The following is a 14,801-nucleotide window of genomic DNA, read 5'->3' on the forward strand; positions in this document are numbered from 1 at the left end:
TTTTTTTTTTTTTTTTTTTTTTGTAATGTCTCTTTTGCTGTACAGAAGCTCTTTAACTTGATGTAGTCCCATCTATTTATCCTTTCCTTCATTATTGTGGCGTTGGGTGCTCTATCTTTAAAGATGTCGCTGAAGTGTATGTCGTGTAATGTTTACCTATCTTTGCTTCCAGGTATTTTATGTCAAACCCTTAGAATTTTTAACTGCGTGTTCATTCAGTTCAGGAGAGAAACAAATGAAAACTGCCTAAATGTATACATTTTTAAATTTATTCTTACATATTTTTTCAATTATGGCCTGATTTATTTTGAAGCTACCTTATTAAGACTCTCGGAGTTTAACTGTTTACATTTTACCACAATTTTTTCTTTTCACATTATGCAGTTACTTTCTCTTTAATATTGTTTTTTGCAGTAAGACCTATTTTGTGTGTTAGTAATACAACTGTAACAGCTTCGTTTGTTCACATTTACATAATATATTTTTCTTTTCCCTTTAATTTCAGCTTTCTGTTTTGCATTTTAGCTGCATCTCTTATAATAACATGTAAATCTGATATCCACCATCTTTCATAAGAGAATGAAATTTGTTTACATTTATTATAACTATTGATATATCTTGTTATTCCTCACTCTATTATGTTGTCATTCTTATTTAGCAACATTCTTATTTTTTGTTTTACTTTTTCCATTCTTGCTTTCTTTTGGTTGATATGTCAGACATTCTCTTTTGAGTTTTAATGGTCAGCTATAAATTTTTAATATGCACACAACTCCATAAGTTTAAAATTAAGCAATATCCCTGCAGAATACATAGTATTCTCAAGTACATGTAAAATGCTCACCAGATAGACCATATGTTTTCATCAAAAGATTGAAATCTTATAAAGCATGTTCTCTGACTGCAAGTGTTTTAAATTAGAAAACTATAGTAATAAGATATGTAAAATGTTCCAAGTAGCTGAAAATTAAACAACACAGTTCTAAATAATCTATAGACCAAAGAAGAAATTAGAAGGAAAATAAACAATTCTTTTACATTAAATGTTGAAAATAAAACTATAGGCGACAGGAGGGCATCTGTAGAGATAAGATGACTATGTATCTTTAAAATGTATACATTATAAAGAAAGATCTGAAGTCAATGGTTGAGTTTTCAAATTAAGAAACAAGAAACAGAAAGCATTTAGAATCTGATTATAAAAAAACAAATACAGATAAGAGAAGAAATCAAGAACAAAGGAGGAAAAAAAAATGATACTAAACCCAAATTTGTTTCTTAAAAAAATTACTTATGGGCCCTCCCTGTGGCGCAGTGGGGTAAAGCACAGCATTAAGAAGCTAAAGAGTTTGATCTCAGCCCCAAAAGTGATCCACAAGGCACAGCAGACCTCTCCCCTGAAGGGCCTGCTGCTCCCCTCAGCAGTGCACTTGGAAAATCTGCCTGTTCTGCTCCCCACTCTGTCTCTAGTGAAACCTCTCACCACCCCCCACCTCTAGCCTGTACTCCAGTTCTATATGCATAAATAAATACATCTTTTTTAAAAAATTACTTCTATTGACAAATTATTAAATTTAAAAACTAAATTTAAAAATTGAGAAAATATGAAATAGCATTACCAGGAATTCAAGATTAGATAATACTTAAGATAAGCTAACCATTAAAAGGGTAATAAAAGAATATTATAAATCTTCATGTAACTATATTTAACAACATGAAAGGAAAGAACTAACTTTTTGCAAAGTGCAATTTACCTAAACTGCCTCAAGAAATAAAAATTGAAAAACTATTTCTATTAAAGAACTTAACTTTATAATCAAAAGCTTTCACATAAATAGCACCAGTTCTAGATGTTTTCACTGGTGAATTCTATCATAACACTTAAATGAGAAATACTAGCAATCTAACAAAACTCATTCAGGCAATAAAGGAGGAAGAAATGTTTTCCAATGTAATTGATGAGGTCAACATAAATGATGAAAACAAAACCAGATAAAGATATAAGGAGAAAATAAAATCAGAGGTCGATAAATCTTATAAACATAGGTGCAAAACTGCTCTCCAAGACACTGGCATATTCAATCCAGCAATACATAAAAAAATACTTAAAAAGTATTTAGAAAATACTGGCAGTCTCATATATTGCTGATGGAAATATTAAAATGTTCAATCATCTTAGAAAATAATTTAAGTTTCTTATACAGTTAAGCCTATACCTATTTCAAGATCCAGCTAATTCTCTCCTAGGCATCACTCAAAAGAAAACACGTGACCACAAAAAAAGGCATATGTACAAATATTCATGGTTATTTTATTGTAATAACTAAATATTATAATAACTATAATTGGAAATAATTTAAATGTACAGCAGCAGATAAATGATGAAACAATTTTTGGAAAACTCAAAGTGTGGAACACGATGGACAATAAAAATTACCAGTTGTGATTTTTGCAACAATATGGATGAGTCTCACAGACACGATGAGCAAAATTAAAAAGGTTATTTACTTTATGATTCCATTTATATGAAGTTCAAAACAGTAAATTTTCTTATGCTGACAGACACCAGCTCAACTGTTGCTTTAACACAGGGCCAGGAGTAGTGTGAGGTTAATGAAGAATGCAGGGCAGATGATTTAAAAAAGAATTCACGTGCAGGTTTGTGACTGTGTGCCTCTGTAAACTGTGCATCATATGTGCCTCATTCATCTCACTGTATCTCAGTCCTGCTTTAGTGGAGATAGGGGAGGAAGGGAGGGAAGCAAATTAACTGGAGGGACATGGAGAGAGGGAAACATTCTGAAATGATGGAAATGTTCTATGTCTTTGTTGGGATGGCTAATCACACAGGTGTATGTCAGAGCCCATCAGATGGTGCACCTAAAAAACCTGTGCATTTTATCATATGTAAATTTCAAAGTTGATTTTCAAATTAAAAACTGCCAAGAACATCTTGAAAAATAAGGAATGTGATTTACCAGATATTAAAATTAAAGACAAATATACAGTAATTGGAACTAATCAAGTGGTGCAGCAGATTAGAGAAACCAGTGGCAAACCAATATGGACAACAGATATTTGACAAAGATGACATCACAAAGTAAGAAGAGAGGGTAGATATGCCTAATAAATAGATCTGGAATACTGTTACAAGAAAAACATTAATTTAGCTTACTCGTCATACCATATATACAATTACTAGATTAAAAATTCACAATGGAAAAATCAAACTTGAAACTTATAGAAAAATAAATACGTAAACACATACATATGAGGCAAGAGTGATAGTACCTTAAAAAGAAACAATAAGGCCCTCCCTGATGGCACAGCGGGTTAAAGCGCAGCACTGAGAATCTAAAGCCACTTCTGCATGAGTTCGATTCCCGCCTGCCCCGGAGGTGACCACAAGGCGGGGCAGACCTCTCCTGACCTGCCCACTGCTCCCATCAGCAGTGTACTTCAGCGATCGGCCTGTTCTGTTCCCCAATCTGTCTCTGGTGAAGTCTTTCGCCACCCCTGAGTCTCTGGCCTGTACCCCAGTTCTGTATGCACAAATAAATAAATCTTTAAAAAAAAAAGAGAGACAATAAAAGTACCTGATAAATTTGAGAACATTAAAAATGGAAAAATAGCCATGTAATACAAAGCCTGTGAACAATGGGAAAAGACAAGTGACTGAATGGGGGTAACTGCAGTGTCTAAAAGCCAATCCCAAGGTTCAAGACCCAGAGTAAAGGGAGGGGTTGGGGGAAGGGAAAGGACAAGCGAGGAGGAAGCACAGGGACCATGGTGGTGGCCCACCGATGATTTGGTGGTGGGTTCACTGTGGCGACAACACCTAGTGGGTAGGATCTTAATGTCACCTCAATTAAAGGAATGATAGGAAGAAAGAAAGAAGTAAACCAGAAAAATAAATTTTCTACATAAATGCATATCAATCCAATAAAGCAGTAATAAAAAGCAAACAATAAAGCGAGGGCAAAAATAATAAATAACCAGATCAAACATCATCAGTGAACTTAAGAGATATTGAAGCTCAGGATAATGAAAGTGAGACGATTTATTTGTCAATTTGGAAAAGTTCGAAGTAATCTGAAAACAATAATGTTTTCAAAGACGTGTTGGAAAGAATATGTGGCTGTTATTTACTACTGGTAGAAAAATAAATTTATATAGCCACTAGGAGAAGTTTTGGCTGTTTCTATTAAAACTAAAATGTCGCATAGCCTTTACCCATCAATTGCATCATTCGTTATTTGGCTAAAGAAGCAATGCCTAAAGCATGGGGTCTTTTGCATGAATGTTGGTAATATCAGTATTTGGTAACTGGAAAAATTAGTAGCAATCTCAATGTGCATTCAAAAGAGAAATGAAGAAAAATGGGGGTACACAGAGTAATCAGGCAAAAATTAAATATGTGGTCAGTGTGGATCAATGGAGTGATCTTAAAAGCAACACGAGTGAAATAAGCAAATGCTATAAACATAATTACATTTATGAGCCCCAAAATACACACAATATATAGTTCTGTGGATGCACTTAAAATGCACACTATTTTTTTAATTTTTAATATAATAGTTTATTTTTACATCATTTTGTGCCTTGTGTCATCTCAGTTGTAATTCCCATGGGCTTCCCACCACTAAATCACCCATGTTCCATCACCATAGTCCAGAAAATGCACACTATTTTAAAAGGCTTGGAGGAAATCCTAACAAGTACACAAGTGAATCCATTTATAGAAAGGAAGTGAAAATCAGATTGGAGATGGAGATCAAAAGGTCCAGAAGAACAGAACAACTGAAAGTAAATGGTTACACTTTTAATTGTTGTTGGTGACATATGAGGGATTTTTTTAAATTTTAAGTTTTACAGTATTTTTCACATTAACCTTTTTTTTTAATTTAAAATTGAGAGGCAGAAACCTAACTCATCTCTACCATTAACTTCAACAAGTAACATCCTCCCTCTTCACATTTCTTCACAGCTTCACTTAAATATGTTTTCAATGATGGAAGACTTAATGTCTATGCTGAAGTTGATGCTTCTCAGTTTCTATGGGGAGGCATGAGGAAACCCTTCCTTTAGCTAATAAGGAAAAACTACTGTTTAATCCAGGGATAAGACCATCTTTCAGGACTAAAAAAAAAAAAGGCTTTCTTTTCTTACCATTCTCATTATTACAAGATTATATACATTTGTTGTCTGCTATCTGGTCTAATTTTCCCCAACTTTCCTTTGGAAGATACCTTTTTTCCCTTACCCAACATCCCAGAGAAGGGTTACAAATAGAAACAGGAAAGTCCAAAGTGAATTAAAAGACCAGGTTGTTGACAGGAGGGAAAAAAAATAGCCCTTGCTAATAACCTGATTTGACATCTGATTTATATGGTCCTAAAAGGACAGTCATAAAAAATGTGTAAGTGAAGGAATAACACCAAATGATTTACAGAGGCCCTGGGAGGGTGGGTGACAGAATGCAGGGGAAAGAGAGCTATTAATCTGGCCAGGGAAGCCATGCCTGATGCCTTCACCTCCAAGGCCTGAGTGTCCAGTGAGTCTCTGTAGCATTTTCCATTCAGACTTTCATTCAGTCAATACATCCTGACCTCCTGGCCTGGGCAACAGTGGATATGGGAAGGTGTATTATTTATCTCCAATAAGAACAGGTTAACAGACAGCACAAGATGTGTTCCAAAGTTCTGAGGAACTAACTGCATGACATTCTGAACAGTTAAGCTAGAGATAGATGCCTTGGTATATAACAAGGGGAAGCAACAAAAAGAAATCTAATTTTAGAAAAGAAATATCCAGAGAGAAGAGATTGCTATTTTCAAGTATCTCAAAAACTTCCCTAAGTCAAAGAAGAAAATTATCTTTTCATAGACTATTGAGACCAATGAGTTTTACCCAGACATCACAGCTTGTGTTTTATGGCCATCTTAAATTCATCCTGTCCAGACCGGAACTCACCAGATTCCTCTTTCTCCAACTTCTGCCTCTCAGTTGGCACCCACAGCCACCCCACAGTCTAAGACTAAGACCTGGAAGTGACTGTCAGCACCTTGTCTTTCCTCACGGCTACATTCAGAGCATTCAACCAGAGCATTCACATTTGACGAACTCTGAATATACACTCACATAGCACACACTCCAAATACTATACAAATAAATACAAGATTTTCAACATGTTGGTGCTATGAAGGAAGGTAAAGTGAGGTAAGAGAATAAAGGATAGAATCATCAGGAAGGGTGTGCTTTAAGATGAGAGTTTTAGGATGGTGTTATAAGGGCTCAAGCCATGTAAACACTCAGGGGAGACTGCTACTGACAAAGGGAACAGTCCAGATATGGTGACCGGATATGGTAAGGAGGTCAGTGGAACTGACTAGAATAAGCAAAATAGAGAATGGAAAGAGAAGAAATAAGAATGACAAGGTTAGCTCATGTTTGACTCCATGGGCCATTGTTAAAATTTGGGTTTTCATGCAGTCTGAGTGAAATGGGAAAGTTTTATAAAGTTTCAGAGGCATGCCCTTGTCTGATTTAAGTTTTAACAGGTTCACTCGGTGAAGGGGAGCTAGAGTAAACAACATAAGTGTAACTAGGAGGCTATTGCCTATTCCCTACTTGAGATGATGGTAATTTGGGTAGGGCAAAGAGGCGGATGGTAAGAAGTGATTTAAAGTCATATCATTCTAACATTAATGTGGAAAAAACTCCAGCTAATGTCATATAAAAAAAATTAAGTTATTCGAGGATCCGGTTTTGTTGTAAGTCATCCTTTTTTTTTTAAAGTTAGTTTCCAAGAATTTATCCGAGACTTTATGTGAGGACTTAATGTATTTCAGCAGTGTAGCGCACAGACTGGATTTGATGTTTGATAAGGAAAAATTAAAGATAATAGCACTTCAGCAGTGTTTTAAATATAACCATCTCTTCCAGTTTCCACCGCCACCAGTCTCATCCAAACCACCATCATCTCTCGCTAAAACATTTGCAAAGCAAGCAGCATTGCCCACTGGCACCCCCCACCCCTTCCTGCATTATTCTACATGGTATAATCGGTGTGATTTGAACAAAGTCAGAACTGATCATGCTACATCTGTACTCAACCCTGGCATGGTGACTTTGCCTGGCATAAAAATTCAATCCTGAATGAGACATTGAGCATCGGCACCATCTGCCTTTGCCTATATCACCATACCCACCGACATCACTCTTACTTCTGCTCTGCTTTACATTACACATTCTTTCACATGCTCTTTTGTCTGCCTAGAATTTACCACCCCTTCTCAAACAGAAATAGCCTAGGCCATTCATTCATTAAGTCTTCTTTTAATGGTGACCCTTTCAAAGTAGTCTTTCCCACATTCTTTGCTCCTGTCTGTTAAACTCCTTTGTTGCCATGATCACCAGTAATTAATAGTGGAATCAGCGGTTCTGTTTTCCCCACTACAGTGTAAAATCCATAAAAGTGTCAACCATGCACATTTTGCATATTGCTGTATTCCTAGCATCTAGCATAGTACTTTGCTCAAGATAAGTGTTTGATTTTTTTTTTTAGGTAAATGATTGAATACTTGAAAATTGTAGTTCATATATGAAGCCAACAGACCAATAACCTCCGTTATGCAAAGACTCAAAATATTTGACTCATGCATTCTTCCTGAAAAATTACTCCAAGATCTACTTCAGCCAGCTGAAAAAAAAATGAATCAAAATTTAAAACTCATAAATAGTAAAGTCATGGTGTGGAAGAACTGGTAATGAGCAACTGAAAGCATTTAAGCACATAATTTATTCTAAATAACTGTGGTAAATATGGTTACAAAAACAGAATGAAAGTGTCATAAATAATTTTTGAAAGAGAAGATTGTTAATTTGTAAAATTAACAATAATTGGGGTAGAATTATCTTACATCAATTAGAACCAGTGGTAGCAGGTAAAATAAAAACAGAAAAAAGATGCATCGTCCATCTTCATTGAAGAAAACAAGTAATTACAAATGCATTCATAGAACAGGCTGAAGCCTTTCCTTTTGCTTTTTTTTTCTTTTTTTGACAAAAATAAATGTGTTGACTTCTGCTTCTGGCTATGATAGAATACTTTTTATCAGACCAATTCTGCCACAAATATAATAATTATAAAAACCAGATAATGCCAAAAATTAATGAAACCATTTTAAGTCATGAGACAACACAGAAAGGCAGGACTTAAGAGTATAAGATTTCAGAGAGAAGAGAAACATTGAGAATTCATAGTCATATTGTTGGGAGAGGGACATTTCTAATTTAGAGTGTGAGGCAGAGACACTGGACAGAATGTGGCAGGCTAAAGTGTATGGCAGGCTCTTTGTAGCTAGAAGAAACAAGTGGAGTGCCAGGCTGTCAAGGTTTCTAGGATTGAGAGACCAAGATCTCAAAAATAAAAGAATCTCAGAGAAGTAAAACTGACATTTTTTCTCAAAGAATTTATTGTATCTTGGCCCTCCCTGGTGGCACAACAGGTTAAGATACAGCACTGCAAGCTTGCTGCAGCTGTATCATTATGAGTTCCATCCCTGGCCAGGGAGGTGACCCAAATGGCGTGGCAGACCTCTCCTGACCCAGCCGCTGTCTCCTCAACAGTGCACTCTGTCAATCTGCCTTTTCTACTCCCCACTCTGTCTCTGGTGAATTCTCTCACTGCCCCTGCACCTCTGGCCTGTACCCCAGTTCTGTATGCAGAAATAAATAAACCTCTAAAAAAATAATTTATTGAATCTTAAATTGTACATAATCCCAGAAGGATCAAAATCAAGGAAACTAAGGATAAATTAATAGCTAAGAGGTTAAGATGACTAGCAGAGTTTTAGCAGAAATTGGAATTCATATCTAATAAGGAAACCCTAGACTTTTAGCTGAGATACTGGAAAGCAACCCATAAATAAACCAGCCCTTGCAGTTCCTGAAAACTACCCTAAGTAATTTCAAATTGTGGTTATATGAAGATGATTTGCTCATAGCTTTACAAAAAGAAAGAAATTCAGTGAAGGAAAATAATTCATCCAAATCCTCTATCATTTTTAATTAAAGAAAAAACATGTTTAATTAATTTGCATTTCAGAAAACAGGTACAAAAGACTAAGAATCAAAAAAAAAAAACAACTATAATCTAGTTATTTGGAGTTACCTAGCTTGAACATTTTATCACATATGATAAGTAGAAACTTCAGAGTTGAAATGTATAGTACATTAAATTAAAAATTAGATGGTTTTACAAAATATTAGCTAGAAACCAAAAATAAATAAATAAACTCAAATATTAGAAGATAGAGCTATAGAATATGCAGAATGAAGCACAGAGAGATGAAAGTGGAAAGTAATGACACAGTACAAGAGATATATAGGAAATGTGACAAAGGCCTCATATTAAAAGAGAATTCAAAAGAAACTATATTTGAAGTAATACTAGAAGAGAGCTTTCCAAAATTGAAGAAAGATATCAGCTAACAAGTTCATGAAGTTCTATGGCTCACAATTAGCACATATTTAATTCCCCACCCGCAACATACACACACACTGAGACATTCAGAATAAACATTGCACTGACTTGTCATGAGACACAAGACAAGCTCGAAGACAATAAAACGCCACCTTTGGAGTGCTAAACAGGAAACGTTACTTGTCTAGAATTGTATGACCAGACAAAATAAAAGCAAAATGAAAATATCTTCCATTAAGCAATAGCTGAGAAAAGTCATTACAACAGACTTACACTATAAGAAATACTAAAGGAAAGTCTTAATAATGAAAGAAAACAAGACCAGATGGAAAATCAAGTCATCCTGCAGGAAGAAGGAATGCTAGAAATAGTAAATACATCTGTAAATATAAAACTTTTTTCATTTAATTCTTTTAAGAGACACTGACTGCTTAAAGAAAAATAACATGTAGAAATAAAATGTACATTTATGAAAGGATGAATGTAGAAATGAAACATACAGCAATAATAGCAGGGTCAAAAATATAGGGTACTCTTGTAAGGCTAGCACATTACAATAAATTGAAATTAAGAAAACATTGTAATTTCTACTATAACCACTAAAAATAATAAAGAATTGTGGCTAAGACAGAAGAGTTTAAGTAGAAATTTTCTTTTAAAAAAACTCAAGTGATTTAAAAACATAGCAAAAAGGGGCCCTCCCTGGTGGCGCAGCGGGTTAAAGCACTGCGCTACGAAGCTAAAGCCACCTCCGCGTGAGTTCGATTCCCGCCTGACCCGGAGGAGTCCACATGGCGCTGCAGACCCCTCCTGACCCGCCCGCTGCTCCCCTCAGCAGTGTACTTCATCGATCTGCCTGTTCTTCTCCCCTCTCTGTCTCTGGTGAATCCTCTCACCCTCCGCATCTCTGGCCTGTACCCCAGTTCTATATGAATAAATAAATAAATCTTTAAAAAAAAAACATAGCAAAAAGGAGGAAATGGTCAAAACTTTGTCATCAGGAAAATTAAAATTAAAATCATGAGACACTACATTATACCCACTTAAAAAAATGCAACTGTTAAATGTGGGCAAAAGTGTAGAACTGGGAGTGTCAAGCAGAGTGATAAGTATATAGAATAATACAGTAACAATTAGAAAGCATTTTTCATTTTCCTATGAAATTATTCTAGCATTTATCATCTGACCAGTAGTTCCTTTCAATATTTGATATGAAAAAATAAAGATATGGGCTCTCCTTGGTGGAGCAGTGGGGTAGGACTCAGCACTGCTAGCCACAGCCACTTCAGTGTGAGTTCGAACCCAGGTCCCGGAGGTGATCCACATGGTGTGGCAGGCCTCTCCTGACCCTGCCTGCTGCTCCCCTCAGCAGTGTACTTCCCCAATCTGCCTGTTCAGCTCCCCGATTTGTCTCTGGAGAATCCTCTCACCACCCCTGCACCTCAGGCTTGTACCCCAGTTCTTTATGCATAAATAAATAAATCATCAAGAGAAAAAGAAAGATATATTCATAGAGACTTGAATGTGACAGGTCAAATCAGCTTTATTTTATTATATACACATACACTTTCTAAAAGTTACTCAAGTATGTAATTCACTAAATCATTTTGTTTTACTATAACAGAAGATTTAGAAAAGACTGACTTGGAACTTTTGGGAGTGATGAAAATATTTTTTTATAGTGATAAAGAAATGGGCTACATGAGTTTGCAAAAAGTCATTGAAGTACATCTCAGCCTAAATCATAAAACTTCAAGAAAGAGGGGAATAAAGCTTATAGAGCCACAGATTTATCAGACAAGGAAATTTTTAAGGCAGAGATAATTGAAATAAGGACATGTAATACACAGTGACAAAGCCAAATCCCCCACTGAAAAATAAAACTTCAAATTTCTATATACCTAATGTCAAAACTTATAAGCTTAAAACTCAAAAGAAAGAAAAGAAAAACCTGATACAATTCTTTTCATCAAATAAAGGAGTTACTATTAAAGTTCTACAACAATTAGACTAAACAATTCCAGAGAAATGGAATCTGTAATAAAGAATCAAATTGAAAGTACAGAATCAAGTGTAATAAAATAAAGAATTCTATACATGGTTCTGACAGTAGGATTTCTTAGTCATCATTGTACTGAACAAATAAGTTCAGAAATGTTAGAAGAGTACTTTGAATAGTTCACTATTATGTACTAAGTTTAAAAGGTGACATTTAGTAAAGTTAAAAAATAGCTACACTGGGCCCTCCCTGGTGGCGCAGCGGGTTAAAGCACAGCACTAAGAAGCTTAAGCCACTTCCGCATGAGTTCGATCTCAGCCTGCCCCGGAGGAAATCCACATGGCACGGCAGACCTCTCCTGACCCGCCCGCTGTTCCCCTCAGCAGTGTACTTCGTCGATCTGCCTGTTCTACTCCCCATTCTGTCTCTGGTGAATCCTCTCACCTTCTGCATCTCTGGCCTGTACCCCAGTTCTATATGAATAAATAAATCTTTAAAAAAAAAAAAAAAGCTACACATATACATTTACAACTACCACAGGGGAAAAATAACAAAAAGGAGGATGATCCAAAGAAAACAGTAAGGATCAATTTTATAATAAGCCTAATAGAACAAGAACAAATAAACTTATCAATTATGACAAGAAGTATACATAAGTTAAACTTTGCAATTAAAAACAGATGTTTCTCCAGCAACACTTCTACTGTAAAATATTGGAAACATACATGTCCAACCATAGACAAAGGTTGTATGTTTCCATCAGTAGAAATACAATGGAAAGTCTTTAATAAATGTGAAAGGCAGATCTTAAATTATTAAGCAGGAAAGATTCTAAATTCTTAATCAGTATCACATGTAAATGTAGTTTAATGAACACCAAGCAGATATATACAGAATAACAGTTATCTATAGGCCAGAGAGTTATAATCTGTTCTGTTATTAATTCTTCTCATAAATATAAACACTTAAAATGAGAAGACTTTGCTTTTATTGTTTTCTTTTTTATTTTTACTCACAGAAGTTAAACATGTATTTAATAGTGATATAAAAAGATACAAACACTGGTAGTTTCCCTTACAATTCTGACCTGCTTCTCCACTTATCCCAACTCTAGTTCTTTCTATAGGAGCCATCACTGTTATTTTTTGTACTCCCTTCCAGATCTTTTTATGTATTACTTTGATCATCAAAGGTAGTGAATAATAAGAATTGAAGCAACAAACTTCCTGAGGCTACACAGACAAAATATTACATAGGTGAGAAACACAAAGAAGATGTCTGGATCATGGAGAGTGATCAGGTGAACTGTAATCTTCCAGCTTGACTTCTACTTACACACCTTCTAAAGATCCCCTGAGAATAGTGCCTCAATTACAGCTTGAAGAAGGCATGTGAAGGAAATTAGAATTGACCAGAACCTAGAAGTTTAGGTGAAATGTTGACAGTGAAGGACAGACAGTCTTCTCAGTTGAATGTATGCAAAACTACAACATTAGGGGAAACATGGAGCATAGCAGTTCACCTGGAGAAAGGAGTATGACATAAGGAATAGGGAGAGGAAATCCTTCATGGAGACATGAAAATCACATTTCAGAAGAACTTGACTGTCTGGTTTAAATAGTTAAGATGGGTCCTGGAAACCACAGATCTTCAGAAATTCAGAGATCTAGTAAAGTCACCTATAATCGAGCCCTGTGTGAGGTTTAGTTTCGTGATTTATAAAATGGGGGTGTGTGCCCTTACAAATTCAATTAGATTATGAAGGTGAGAATACTTTGGGTGAATTGAGACCCAGTTGTAGGCTGAGCAGGAAACATAGCATTGGAGTCTGGGCTTGAGTCCCAGGAGTCTAGCTGGGTCAGAGTTCTGGAAATCATACAAAGCTCAAGGCAGTTCCTTGTGACCAGAAAGATCTTTGCCTATACGGGTGCCCACATCTCAGGAAGTAGAAAACTCAATTTTCTGATGCCACAAGGCAGATTTTGTTCTTGCTTCCCCAAAGAACTGCACAGATGGCTTGGTGTGGTTTCCTTAAAAAACACAATTGCTGTACACTTAATCACTCCTTTCTCAAGGAAAACGTAACATTAACTACTGTACATGGGTATGTAACTCATCTCTTTTAATTAGATGCTAATTAATGACTCACTAGCTTTAATCATATCAATCTGGTAATACTATTTATGCCCCCACAGAATAATGAACTACTTTATAAGAAATGAGCGTGGCACATGTTGACATAGGAATGCATCCAGCCATAATTCGTTCTGGGTAAATATCCCACCCAGACATGGATTCTCAAAATTTTCAAGGCAACCTTCACATGATGCCTGGGGGAGAGAGGCAGAGAATTCCATCTCTACAGAGAGGAAGGAGTAGGAAGCAGAGAACTGGCACAGAGAGTTTGGCCTAGGAAAAGGCCGTCATCCTGCATAGTTTTGTTACAGAGCAGGATCTGAGACAACATTCATATGAGCGAGTCCAGGGAAGAGTTTTGCTACTTCTGTGGCTCCTGAAAGAGATACTTTCTGGATGAGGAAGAATGAGACAGTAGTCTTGGCTATAAGCTCTGTTGCATCCATTCAAGCTTGTAGGGTAGAGTAGGAATTAGACAGGGTAGAACCATGTGGACACTGTTCTCCAGTAAGGAGGAGCGGCCAGCAGCCAAATATCCATGCTCTGATATATGTAGTGACCTTGGGCATATCTCAGACAAACTTTAGGAGCCAATAACATCCACATCAGCTTTGGGGAAGAATAGAAAAGTGTGGCAAGGAGCAGCCAAAATCCAAGTGACTGATGCAAGTCCAAATATGCAGTAGCTTCAAGGCTCTGAGGAAACAGAAGCCAGGAACAAGGCCTAAAAGGAGTAAGATATATGTTCTACCCCCAAGGAGCAAGGATTTGCAAGAACTGCCCAATATTGCGATAGTGAGGGGTTATTCTGTACTATGTCATTCACACACTCTCATATGGTGCATTGTGAAACAGGTGGTCTTCCCATTTAACAAATGAGGAAGTGATGTTCAGAGCAAATGAATAACCACCCAATGTCTCATAGATGGAAAGTGACAGGGCTGTGACTGAAACCTGGGAGCTCAGCTAACAGTCTGAGATAATTTCATGAGAGGAAGATGGTAATACGGTGAGACGGTGAGAACCCAAGCTTCTTGCACTAAGACTAACCCTAGAACATTTTCTGTGGAGACCAACCATGCTTTTTTTTTTTTTTTTTTTTTCTTTTTTCCCGGTAGGAATCAAGATTGCAAGATTGCTTCAGAACTTGGATGGGGAATTGAGGAATAAAGATTAAAA

Source organism: Condylura cristata, unplaced genomic scaffold, assembly GCF_000260355.1.
Source record: "Condylura cristata isolate star-nosed mole 26May11 unplaced genomic scaffold, ConCri1.0 scaffold00015, whole genome shotgun sequence".
Lineage (NCBI taxonomy): Eukaryota > Metazoa > Chordata > Mammalia > Eulipotyphla > Talpidae > Condylura > Condylura cristata.